This window comes from Papaver somniferum, chromosome 1 (genome assembly GCF_003573695.1).
Source record: "Papaver somniferum cultivar HN1 chromosome 1, ASM357369v1, whole genome shotgun sequence".
Taxonomy (NCBI): domain Eukaryota; kingdom Viridiplantae; phylum Streptophyta; class Magnoliopsida; order Ranunculales; family Papaveraceae; genus Papaver; species Papaver somniferum.
In genome coordinates this window covers 6,258,802-6,273,246 of record NC_039358.1, presented here as the reverse complement: position 1 = coordinate 6,273,246, position 14,445 = coordinate 6,258,802, and the positions used below count along the sequence as shown (strand labels likewise).

General features: G+C 37.7%; 1 pseudogene; it reads right to left on the bottom strand.

The window, feature by feature from the left end:
• Nucleotides 1–496: 496 nt before the first annotated feature.
• Nucleotides 497–14,445, bottom strand: part of LOC113290687 — a 28,872-nt pseudogene continuing 14,923 nt past the window's right edge.

Sequence of the window (14,445 nt, the reverse complement as noted above, 5' to 3'; positions counted from 1 at the left end):
ACAGCGTTCACAAGCAACACAATAATCATGGCAATCCTTGAACAATGATGGCCAATAGAATCCACACTGCAAGATCTTTGCAGCGGTTTTCTTGGCACTGAAATGGCCTCCACATGCTTGGTCATGACAGAAAGATCACATCTTTCTGTTCAGTGTTGGGGACACATCTCCTAATGATTTGGTCTGGCAGTACTTAAACAAATATGGGTCATCCCAAAGGAAATGTTTACTTCAGCCAGGAATTTAGAGCGGTCTTGTCTCGACCAACGTGAGGGCATCCTACCTGTAGCGAGGTAGTTAACAATATCAGCAAACCAAGGAAGGTCTGAGATAGACATCAGCTGTTCATCTGGGAATGATTCTCTAATCAGCTCAATTCATCAATAGACTCTAAAGTTAATCTAGACAAATGATCAGCAACCACATTCTCACAACCTTTCTTATCACGGATTTCGAGATCGAATTCCTGTAATAAGAGTATCCATCGAATAAGGCGAGCTTTAGCATCCTTCTTGGAAAGAAGATACTTCAAAGCCGCATGGTCTGTGTATATGATGATCTTAGACCCTATCAGATAAGATCTAAACTTGTCTAATGCGAAAACGACGGCAAGCAATTCCTTCTCGGTAGTTGAATAATTGAGTTGGGCATCATTAAGGGTTTTGCTAGCATAGTATATCACATATGGTAGTCTATCAACTCGCTGTCCTAAAACAGCACCAACAGCATAATCAGAGGCATCACACATAAGTTCGAACGGAAGCTTCCAATCGGGTGGTCGGACTATAGGAGCGGTGGTGAGAAGGGTTTTTAATTCCTCCCATGCCTTCACACAAGCAGCATCGAAATTGAAGGCAACATCTTTGGAGAGAAGACTGCACAGAGGTCTGGAGATTTTGCTGAAATCTTTGATGAATCGCCGGTAAAAACCAGCATGACCTAGAAATGATCTGATCTCCTTCACAGAGCAAGGTTGTGGTAGATGTTGAATGAGGTCAACTTTAGCTTTATCCACTTCAATTCCTTTTTCTGAGATGATGTGTCCTAGAACTATTCCTGAATTCACCATAAAATGGCATTTTTCCCAATTTAGAACAAGGTTCTTTTCTTTACATCTGGATATCACGAGGGCAAGATGCTTCAAACATTCGTCAAACGAGGAACCAAAAACAGAGAAATCATCCATAAAGATCTCGAGAAAACTATCTATCATGTCAGAAAAAATGCTCATCATGCAACGCTGAAAAGTAGCAGGTGCATTACACAACCCGAAGGGCATACGTCTATAAGCAAACGTCCCAAATGGACACGTGAATGTAGTTTTTTCCTGATCTTCTGGAGCAATGTGAATTTGGTTATAACCGGAAAAGCCATCTAGAAAACAGTAGTGACTGTGTCCAGACACACGTTCTAGCATTTGGTCAATGAAAGGGAGCGGGAAGTGATCCTTCCTTGTTACTGTGTTCAACTTCCTGTAGTCGATGCATACTCGCCATCCTGTGGTTGTACGAGTAGGGACTAATTCATTCTTGTCGTTCTACAGTAATGCCTGACTTCTTAGGCACAACTTGAATGGGACTAACCCATTTGCTATCGGGAATTGGGTATATGATACCCGCATCAAGTAGTTTCAGGATCTCTCCTTTGACTACATCTCTCATGTTAGGATTAAGTCTCCTTTGCATTTCCCTCGATGGTTTGGCATTCTCTTCAAGGTTAATGTGGTGCATGCAAATGGTGGGACTAATTCCTTTGAGATCTGAGATGGTCCATCCTAAGGCCTCTTTGTGTTCCTTAAGTACTTCTAAAAGCTTACTTTCCTGTTCCGTGTCTAAACATGATGAAATAATGACAGGTAAAGTATCAGAAGAACCTAGGAATGCGTACTTCAACGTACTAGGCAATGTTTTCAATTCAAGCTTGGGTGGCTCAACAATGGATGGAATGCTTGGAATCAGAGAGTAAGGGTGGTTCCACTTCATATTTCCTTTCAGTGACGTCCATTTGAGGTACAGATTCGAGCAGAGATAGGACGTCACTACAGTATGCATCATCATAGGAATCTGGGTTAAAGTTCTCCATACATGCTTGAAAGGGGTCGACGGATAGAATGTTAGTCAACGAATCTTGCATTAATCCTTCAATCATATTAACTTCATGCACATCATCATCATCAAGATTCACAGGTTGTTGACTAATATCGAACACATTCAATTCTACCGTCATGTTACCAAAAGACAGTTTCAACACTCCATTACGACAATTAATGATCGCGTTGGACGTAGCCAAGAAAGGACGTCCTAAGATGACAGGAATGTGACAGTCTGGGTTTTGTACAGGTTGAGTGTCTAAGACAATGAAGTCTACGGGAAAATAGAATTTGTCAACCTTGATCAAAACGTCTTCGACCACTCCACGAGGAATCTTGACAGATCGGTCTGCCAGTTGTAGAGTGATAGATGTTGGTTTCAACTCCCCAAGACCTAACTGCTCATAAACAGAATATGGCAGTAGGTTAACACTTGCACCTAGGTCTAATAACGCTTTATTGACCGTGTGTTCTCCTATAGTGCAAGAAATTGTTGGACATCCTGGATCCCTAAACTTGGGTGGAGTTTTGTTCAGAATGATGGAACTCACCTGCTCAGCTAAGAAAGCACGTTTTTGCACATTGAGCTTGCGCTTTTGAGTACACAAGTCTTTGAGGAATTTGGCATAAGCAGGGATTTGCTTGATTGCTTCAAGAAAAGGAATGTTGATGTTGACTCTCTTGAACAGATCTAACATCTCATTATAATGGGTACTTTTCTGTTGATAGATCAATCTTTGAGGAAATGGGGCAACAGGAGAATGAGTTGGCAAAGGGACATTCACAGCAGTAGAATTGTCAGATTTTCCAACTTGCTCAGGTTCTTTGGTTTTCTGGGGTTGTGGAGACAGCGTGGAATTTGTATCAGATTCATTAGGTTCGCCCACGTTGTTCTCGATGACTTTACCACTTCGGAGGGTGGTAATGGCATGGACTTGATCGGGTGAGGTTTCAGTGCAGGATGTTGTGCCTGTTTGAAATATCCTCTCTGGATTTTGTTGGGGTTGGCTCGGAAGTTTACCCTTTTCTCTCTCACACATTTGATCCATCTTTTGATCTAGATTTTTCTGACTTTGCATCAAACTCTGGAACATTTCCTCTAGGGTGGATAGTCTCTTGTCGGTATTGTGTTGAGGATATGATTGTTGTTGAGAGTTTGATTATTGTTGAGGGTTTCTCGGGTGTTGATAACTTTGATTGTTCTGATATCCCTGATTGTTTTGATAGCTCTGATTGGGTTGAGATGGTCCTCCCTGAGTGGGGCCTTTGGACCATGAAAAGTTAGGGTGGTTTCTCCATCCTGGATTGTAGGTCTGTGAATAGGGGTTATGTTCTGGTTTTTGAAACATGGCATGTGCCTGTTCAAGCCTAGATTCCTGGACTGCAAGCAAATCGGGACAATTTTGGAATTGATGGTTGGGATCGTTACAAGCGGCACATACAGACGAAGCGACATGTTCTCGGAGAGTAGTGGTGGAAGGTTTTGAATTTTTATGTAGTTCTAACTCTTCTAATCTCCTAACTATTGATGCCATGTTTGCTCTTCCCTCGAAATCCGCTTCAATCCTAAAAGCCTTCGCTTCGGATGTAGTCTTTCTGGGTTCACGGATGGACTCCCACTGTTGCGTCTTTTCAGCTACTTCAATCAAGAAGTCCCAAGACGCGTCAGCAGTTTTGTCTACGAATAGACCATTACACATCGACTCAACCGTTGTTCGGGTGGACACATCTAGACCCTCATACAAAATTTGCACAAGTCTCCATTTTTCAAAACCATGATGGGGACATTGGAGCAATAATTCATTGAATCTCTCCAAGTATCTAGCTAAGGTCTCACCTTCTAATTGCACAAAGCTATCCAGACTTTGACGAATTGTCGCAGTCTTGTGGTTCGGGAAAAACTTTTTGAAAAACTCCTTTATGAGGTCATCCCATGTCATGATGGATTGAGGCTGTAAAGCATAAAGCCAGGCCTTTGCTTTATCTTTCAGGGAGAAAGGAAAGAGCCTTAACTTTAGGGTTTCGTCGGACATTTGAGTGAAACGCAGAGTTCCACAAATTTCCTCGAATTCTCTCACGTGGTGGTACGGGTTTTCATTCTCAACACCTCTAAAAATAGGAAGCATCTGTATTGTGCTTGATTTCAGCTCATAATGGCCATTAGCCTCGGGTAGCACAATACAAGAAGGTTGACTGGCTCTAGTTGGGTACATATAATCCTTGAGGGTACGGGGTTCTCCCATTGTTTCGGATTGATCTGGGCTGTCTACCTCAGAACTCAGAATTTCGATAGGTTCTTCTTGATTAATTCTAACAAGTCTGTTTGTTTGGTCTCTATAGGTCACAATCATGTCCTTGTAGGTACCTCAACTAACATGTTGGTCAGACAGAGCAATCGGAAACAATTTGGCCCACAAGGGTTACGAAGATTTGGTTTTTGAGTAGGTTTTGGTTTTAATAAGGGATTTTGTTTTTGGTTTAAAATTGGGCTTTGGAAAAGTTTTTGAACTAAACCTAGCATAAATTAGCACAACCCATAAAAGAAAATAAAAACAATAATAATAATTACAAGCCCATAAAAGAAAAAGAAAAATAAAAGAAAAATAAAAAAACAAAAAACATAAAAAAAACAAAAAAAAATAATTACAGTCCCAAATATAAAAAAAAATAAAAAGAAAATAAATAAAAATTATTACAATCCCAAAGAAATAATTAAATTAATTATTACAAGCCCGAATTTGAATTTAAATGAGGCCCAAGTGGGTTAACTCATGGGTTATGCTTACTTGATTTTTGGAGGGAAGCCCAAAAATAGGCTTTTAGTCCCCTTTTAGTTGCACAGCCCAGTTGGGCTTTAGGATCGTCCTAAGCAGCTCACGTTCAAGCCCAGCAGCAACAGGTGGAACAGAGCCCAGCAGCAGAAGGTGCACAAGCCCGACAACAACAGAGCCCAGCTCAGTTGAAGTGGTGAAGCCCAGAAGTAATGGTGGCACAAGCCCACCTCAGTTAGATGAGCCCAACAACTTGTTGAGATGCAGCAGCCCAGCAGGCTTTGGCTTGGCAGCAGCAGCAGCAACAGCAGCAGCAGCAGCAACAACAGCTCAGGTAACTCTGCAATGATCTTGACAGAGATGCAATGGTAGATGAAGGATAGCAAGGAGAAGAAATTCAACACACAGCACCACTCCCCGGCAGCGGCGCCAAAAACTTGGTGTGGAATGGAAAACACACAAAAACTCTTGCAAGTATACAAGGCCAAGTTTATAATATAGGGATAAGAAAGGGATCAGTCCACAGGGAGTAGGAGTGCTTAAAAGAAGTTTTCCTAAGCTATCAATGGGTGCAAAGCACTATGGCAGTGAGCAGTGATGGATGAAGGCAGATACAAAGAACTAAAACAGTTAACATAAGATGGCAGCACAGCAAGGATTAGATGGCAGATGATATAAAATAACAATGGCAGGGAACCAAGGCTGTAAGCCAAGGGCAGGAGTGAGTTTGTGCACTGACTTCAGTGCACAATAGGCTTCAAAATGCAAGAACTAAGCAAAACAGTAAAGGAAAGTAACTGAGCAGTGAATAAAAGCAGAGCTGGAATTGTAAGTGACTGAAGAAAGGAATTGTGGCTAAGCTAATGGCTTAGAATCCACCTTGGTGTCCTAGCCAAACAATGTAGTTCTAGGTTGAAATTAAGACCCTAAGCATACAATTGGAATGGAAAGAAAATCAGCTTGCTCAACTAATGTGCTCCTAGCATTGACTGTCTTTTGACAGTACAATCAATCACAAGCACACAGATGAGCACTAATCTCTCCCATTGCTCAAGAAAAACAAGCATTAAGGCTCTAACCTAGCAATTCATCATCCAACAATGCACTAAGGCTTCATCTGAGCCTTAGCTGCCGTAATTTAGTTCATGAAAAACATGTTAACAGCATCAACATTCATCACATATGCTAATTGAAACAACATTCTCAACATTCAAGATAAAAATCAAAACATCATATAACATTCACTATCAACTGTCATGCAATAACTGAAATTGAAATTGTGAAATAAAACAGAACAAAATGTTTTTCTGGCTAGTCCAGAGATCCTCCCCCTCTACCCCTCTACATCACCCCCTATTTATATCACCAAATACCCAATTTTTTCGAAACCCTAGAATTGAAATTAGGGTTTTCAATCTCCGAAATTTACTCACCAAAACTTTGAATTGACGTCGCCCCATGTCTTCTCTGCCTCTCTCGGTTCTTCTCCTGCTCCCAATCGCTACAATTGCTCCCTAATTTGAGGTGTTTTATCAACCCTCACCTAGGTCAGTTGGTGAGAGAGGTTAAAGCGCTTCGAATTAGGGGGATGGGTCGTGTCGGGTAATGATGGAGATGGTGGAGTTGGTGGTAGTTGGTGTAGGTAGTGGTGGTTGTGGAAGTGGAATAGGTGGTGGTACGGCAGGGTATGGTGGTTCTGTTGCAGAGAGGGGGAGAGGAAGACGAAGGTGGAGGTCGATATGGGTTAGGGTAGGGAGCTGTTTGGCTAGGTCATAGGGTTCGAGTATTAGTGTGTTAGGCGGGTGTATCAAGATGTGTGTACCACGAGCTGAAGCCGCTGGATATGGAGATGGTAGGTGGATCGGACGGCTAAGAAAGAAGCAGCTTGTAGCGACCGTAGGATGTAAAATACAACGAAGTCTACAGTGCGAGATTAGGTTAGGTGTTGTAGTGTTTAGCGGAATCATCGGGATTTGATGCACAGGCATAGGAGCGACCGTAGGATGCTGAAATGCTTCGATCTGACGGCTGAAATCCGAGACGGGCTTGGATATAGAAAATGGGTTTGGGTGAGGGTTTTGGGCCTTGGGTATGCCAGGCCCATGTCTTCTTTAAGAACAATTCTTCCTCTTCAAGCCCACTTCTAGCCTTTTGTTCTTGTGCACGACATTCTTCGCGGCTTCCTTGTGTAATTCCTCCCGTCTTTTCACTACTTTTCTTCTCTTTTCGCTCCGCAATTCATCCAAACTTTATTTATTACCTAAAAATGCAAAATTAAGTAAGAAAAATATTTATTCTTGAAAACAATGAAAATACAGAATATGGGATAAAATGTAGAATTACTGCGCAAAAGATGAGTTAAATGCCAACAAAAAGGGATAAATATATACAATATTTGGCACTCATCAATCATCATTTTAGTAGACAGAGATTTGATGGGCTTTAGGAGTTTTATCAACTCTTTATCAGTATCTTCTTTTTCATCAGAGATAGACTCAGATGTTCTCTTACTTGTTGTAAATCCTGGATCATGAGTCAACAAAATAGGAATATCTTCAACATTTGAGTATTCATACTCTTACATAAAGTTAACTGAATCAGTCATGCATTCAATTCTTATAGGTTGGATCACACCAAACACAGATTGTTAGATCTTTTCGTGTTTGCCTGCTCTGATACCAATTGAAAAGACGAGGGTATCCAAATATACCTCAATCTAAAAAATTTCCATCTATAAGTTCTTTCTCCGAAAGTGATTGTCTATGGACTGAGTCGAGACAATACAACTAATCGGTTCACACTTCGTGTGACCGTCTATGGATACGAGATCGAGACAATACAACAACGAAGTATGTTTACTTGATAATAGGTCCGGACTTAACCAAACACTATAAGATTACTTATCAAGTAAAATAGGAATTGACGTTTGTGTATATTACTTTTAATTATAATAAACAATTATAATTGCGAAAATAGAAAAGTAAAATACACAACAAGATTTTGTTAACGAGGAAACCACAAATGCAGAAAAACCCTGGGACCTAGTCCAGATTGAATACTCTCAGAATTAAGCCGCTATACAAAATCTAAGCCAACTTCGTATAGTTGAGACCAAGCAACTAAACCTATATAGTTCACCTAGTTTCCTCAGTATCCCTGCGCCTCCAACTTGTAAAAAGTCACGCACTTGGAACAATTCCTTTGGTTCGTATTCCAAACAGTAAAGGAACAACAAATCTGTTCGGTAACAACTCTTTTCAAACAAAGTGATATGAGTTTGACAAAGGCTCTTCCGTTTAACCAATAAACTCCTTTGTCGGGTCCTTAGATCTATCTCTTACCAATCACCAAAGCAATTGTAAGACATATGCAATCAATACTGGTAATCATAAAAAATTGTATTGATGCTGATCTACTCAACTAATCAATCACGATTATCACAAAGATAAACTGATTATAGTCGGATCCCTTTCCAGCCAAATCAAGTATTGTGTACACCAAAGATTACGAACCCAAAAGTCTTCTTGTCTTCAAATCTTCTAAGATCTTCAACAGACACCTGCACACAATCAACTTGAATCTCTTGTGATCAATCACACACAGAACGAAGTCTGTTAACGTTGGATTATCACAAGACGTCTTTAGATCTACAAACAGTCTAAAGATCCCTGTCGAAACTTCGATATAGTTTGAGTGATCATATATCAGAAGAAAAGATTCTCAAGCATAAACAAACTAGGTGCAATCAAATTTCAACCATTAGTCAATCAAATCAATCGGAAACTAAGAATAAACCGAAATTATCTAGTTTCCCACCAACGGTACTAATAGAGCTTCTCAATCCCAAAGAAATCTTTAAACCGAGCGGCCGTAAGAGATTTCTCCTAATTAGGGTACTCTTCTCTCCGATAGACGGCTCCACCAGTAACAACACAACTAAGGTAGTTTTGCTGGCTCTGAGGATTGGTTTGCTAGGAATGCAAACTTCAATATTTATAGAAAGGAAGTTTGGACACCAAGGAATTTCCAAAATCGAATATTCTCAAATATGCAATAAAGGAAAAATCGGTTTTCATAATTCCTGGAAATGCGCTGTCCAAATATTGACCGAAATCCCAATAGAAAAATCTATAATCAGTAAATGCACATTACTAATTATTTTATAAAAATATGTATTTAATTGCTGGAAATTAAATACCATATTAAAACCAAGAAACCTTAATTAAAAAATTCTCAATTTATTTTGATCCTGGGATTCTCCTTTAACTATTAAGGAATATCATTGAACAATTAATGATAAGAGTTACAACACGTGTTCAGAGTATGTCGACATCCTTAATTTGCAAGTCTTTTTTCATACTTACAATCTTGGAAACGATTTGCATCCGACTTCCAAGAACTATGTGATTGATTATCTTATCAAATCACGAAACATGGGTTTCACGGTTCTACCAAAACAAGTTTCGGTTCTACCTCCATGTGAGTACTGTGCATAGTCACACTAGTTACCAAAACTTGGTTGACTAGGTACTAGGATCGGTTCCCCCACATACTTATAGGAACTACTTGTAATTTGGTGCACATGTCCATAGGATCGGTTCCCCCATCTTCTAAGAACTTGTTGCACATGTTCATAGGATCGGTTCAACTTTTACTAAAAACTTGTTGCACCTCTTACAAGGATAGATTCACCTCTTTCAAACTTGTTGCACCCCTCACTAGGATCGGTTCCTCAATGACTAGATAAAAGTTAAGGCATCGATCACACCATAAGGTCGATTTTACTAACAAAAGTTATACCAATGACATAGGTCAGGCCGTGTGAATAGTTTTACCAAGATCATAAACAAGTTTATGAGCGGTTATACACATCACACATATTGGTAATCAAGATAGATTTGCAATAAATGACAATACCAATAAGCCTAGAGATTTCCCTTTTGATCCACAAACGAGTTTGTGAACTTAATTCCTTTAAAGGAATGTAAAAACATTGTTTCCTAGGATGAAATATTCACTCACACACATACATAATCACAACAGCACTCATACGATTATGTCGATATATTATTTACAAAGTGTAATGATTAAGCAATAAACCTCGTATTGTATTCCTTAATACTATGTATATCTAGAGTTACATACACAGCTTCGCAGTTTCGTTTTCAATATGCATGACTTGAAAGATACGTTAGGGAATGAAACAATTCAAGTCAAATATTACTAACCTCAAGAGGAAGGATGATTGTTGTCGTTGTAGCTTCATAGTTCTTCGCAATCTTCAAGTCTTCATGTAATACTTGTAAGTATCATATCCTAATACTTTCAAGCTAACCTACGAAGTTGACTCTAGCATATAATCAAGCGACTCTTCAAATGAGTTTTGATTCACTAAAATATGACAACTAAACTTGACATACCAACGCTTGGTGGGTTCAACCGAGCAATGCTCTAATAACACCAATTACCAGGATCGGTTACACCAATTACTAGGACCAGTTACACCAATTACAAGGATCGATTACACAATTCTTTTGTGATCGGTCACACCAATTACTAGGATCGGTCACACCAATTACAAATATCAATCATACCATCTCAGGTGATTACTTGGGATCGGTTACCCTAATTAATCATAACTAGTCATACCAAATCATAAGTCTGGCATTGTGATTAGTTAACCAAGATTCAATACCAATAAGCCTAGCGATTTCTCTTTCGATTCATAAAACAAGTTCATGAATGTACTTCCATTATTAAACAAATACAAACATTGTTTCCTATGATGAAATCTTCATCTTTACCCATACACATAATCACAATAGCATTCATATGATTATGTCAATGTCATAACTACGAAGTTCAAAAGATAAGCGCTATACTTCGTAGTATAATTACTTAACACTATGATCTCATGTCTGACTACTAGAGTAAAGTGTCATTCACAGCTCCGTAGTTATGTTTTCAATATAGCACGACTTTAAAGATACGTTAGGAATGAAACAGTTCAAGTCAATATTACTAACCTCAAGAGGAAGGATGACGTCGTCGTTGTATCTCGTTACTTCTTCACATTCTTCAAGTCTTCGAGTAATACTTGTATGTCTCATATTCCTAGACTTTCTAGTCTAACCTATATGAAGTTGTTTCTAGTACATAATCAAGTGACTCTTAGATGAGTTTTGGTTCACTAAAATATGACAACCAAACTTGACATACCAACGCTTAGTGGATTAAACCGAGATATGCTCTAACAATCTCCCTTTTTGTCAATTTTAGTGACAAAACTCTTAATACACATGGATAAACAAATTACAAGAATTCATTATACATACGCTTGATTCCAAGTTTCAACATCACAATAACCTGCATATATTCAATTAATAAATGTCATTGTTGACATTTGAATAATAAAGCTTATACTCCCCCTAAAGGTAAGATAGGTAGATTTTCAATCTGAACATCTTTGTTATTCCACTTTTTATAGTCCAAATAACTACAACAACAATATGAATATGTTGCTCCCCCTTATTCAATGCTTTAGTCTTTCGTTAGTTATAACGTTTAAGCACAATTGTCCTTTCCTTAGTGATTCCAAGTCACTTGTTTACTCCATACATTTCTCCCCCTTTTTGCCACAAAATGAAAAATCGAGAAAATAAAGGTCAAACCTAAAGGATCTTACAAATCTAAAAGACTTGCACAACCTATAAGAGTTAAGCACGAACGTTTCACATACCACTTTAGATAACCAATATTAAAACTGAAACTACAAGTAATTTAGTTTTAATATGTTATCAAGGAAACAATTTCCCGAAGCAATTTTCCCTAATTGTTTAACAAATTGACTAAGAAAATTAGTTCCCTTGTTAAACCGATTGTAAACATATACAATCGCTTATTTCGATAAGACCAAAATAAAGATCAGAATTAACTTTATTTATCTCATTAGGTTCTAATTACTCAGATAATAACTGGACCTTTCACTTTAGACAAGACAAATACTAGGTTAGTTAACTAGTATTTCTTGTCAAGGCATTCGATTAGACTTGAATAACCGAATCCTTCCATTTGATAAGTCTAACTAAGATCAGTATTAACTTAGTTTCTCTGGTCCATAATCGAATTGGACTAAACAAATGATCCTGTTATTTTGTTAAGACATAAACAATATAAAAAAACCAAAATAAATTGACTTGCAAAATTATTTTCTTAACCGAAAGCAATTGAAACAAACATAGACATTATAGCACCACAATTGCACAAAAATTTCGTCAAGCAAAAACACTTGATATCAAACAATAAAGAAGATACCAAACAATAAGTCAAAAAAATTGACATAGTTTTCTTAACCAGATACAGTTGAATCACACACACACACACACATCCATACATACATAATGGAATGTATATCAATTATACTGAAATTTTGTTAAGTAAAAGAAAAATATATGCAATGTAAGCATGCTTTTCTTAAACCGGAAATCGGTTAACTAACAAATTCGTTACCTCAAATTCCGCATCCTCTTCTCCCCAGAAAGATATATCATTAAGCGCAAGTTCAAGTTAAAACTCTCCGGCAGTATGTTGTCATCCTCTCGCAAGAAAAAAAGAACAAAAAAAAAGAGCAACCTTTGCCAGCGAAAGGTTGAGTCGGTTTTAAATAATGTGTGCCAATAGCAAAAGTTGAAAACCCGAAACGCATATTTTTATGCTAAACACAACGCATGTAAACAAAAATTCATTCAACACATTGTGACTTTTTTACATACGAGTTTCAATCGGAACACCTTATGATCCTTTGATAAAGCCTACCAACATGGGAGAAAACTTCATCCCGCTAAATCAAAAAGTCACACAAAACGCAAGGGTTCACATCATATGAGATCGAATATTAAGGTTATGAAAATTGAAATCGAGACATCCCATAAACCGAAAACACATAGCAGTAATAGAGATATTCAAGCACATGCTATATAATCGGAAACTATCAGAAGAAAAATTATAGAATTAATAATTTTATTCATAAATAATTGATTGTTTTATTCAAAAATAGACCTTATACAATAATTCAAATAAATCAAAAACTGATGTCTATTTTGAGCAGCTTAATCCTTCATATCAGTGCTAGAGTAAGGAAGATTATTACTTTCAGTCTTCAGTTTGTGAATTCTTCAAGTAAGTAACCTTGTTGCTTGACCATAATTTATTGCAGTTGAGATGTTTTCGTGAAGGATTTTAATTTTGTCTTTGATTGAACACATAAGTGTGTCAATGCCTCAATACATTGATCTTCCTTCAATATATTATCTCTTTCCTTCTTGCTAAGCCAATCTCTATTTCTGATTTTCCTCTTAGGTTTATAAACATCAAGAGGAGGTGCAGAATTATTCTTGAAGAGAACTTTCAGATCAAGCACCTTTTCAAGAGAATACGTTGGATCCCGACTCATAGTTCGGACAAAGAATGACCAAAGAAGGAGAAGGATCTTTTTATATTTTTCATACTTCCGAAAATATAATATTCCTATAAATACGAATATTTTATACTATATTTTGTTCCCATAATCTACACAAGAGTGCCTTGAGTTTTACTTCCTCACACACAAGTTCGGCACACAAGGTGAGGATGTAATTCTAATACCAATTAGGTGGTATTAGTATGAGATTTTCTATCATCATGGGATTTGGAACAACCAGTGTGTCCTTGATCTAGTATCGTATGAAACATCTTTTCTTGTTACCTCTAGTTAGCGAAGTATCTTGAGATTGGTTGGAGTTGCATATGCATCTTTTAGCAATCCTATTTTTTGAGACATTTTTGCACTTTGCTTTATTTTTCCCTTTACCATTAGATGATTTTTCAACATCGGAAGACATGTCGATTTTTAAAATGGTTAAATCACTAATGGAGGAAGAGGGAATCAAATTGACGATTAATGCAAAATTAGTTGTTTCCTCCTCTTAAGAATCATATGAATCATAGGTTTCATCTAGTGTTACAGCTAATGCCTTGCTCGCGGTGTATTTCCTAAGATTAGGATAATATTTAGCCATATGACCAAAACCTTTACACTTAAAGCACTGAGGCTGATATCCATCATCTTCTTCCTGGTCATTCTTGTTCTTGAAAAGAAATCGATCATGGGGTCGATAAGATCGATGAGCATCTTTTTATGAATCTCTTATTTCTTTTCTTTAAGAGATATCGAAACTGTCTAATGATTAATGATAATGATTGTTCAATTTCATCATCAGAATTCTCTGCAATCAGTTCATCAGAATCATCCATCAATCTATCTTTCTCCATTGGAGCTTTTAGAAGTTTTGCAGCTTTAAAAGCAATTCCTTTAGCTTGAATAGACTGTGATTCATGATCAAAGATCTTTAACTTTCCAACGAGTGTGCTTCGTGAGACTGTTGAAAGATCATTTGCTTCTATGATTGCATGCTTCTTTGATTCGTATCTAGATGGAAATGATATGAAAATTTTGCACACTATATTTTTTTTCAGAAATAGTCTTTCCAAGAGAGAAAGAAGCATTAACTATCTCAGAGAGTTTAATATGAAATTATTCAAACGTAT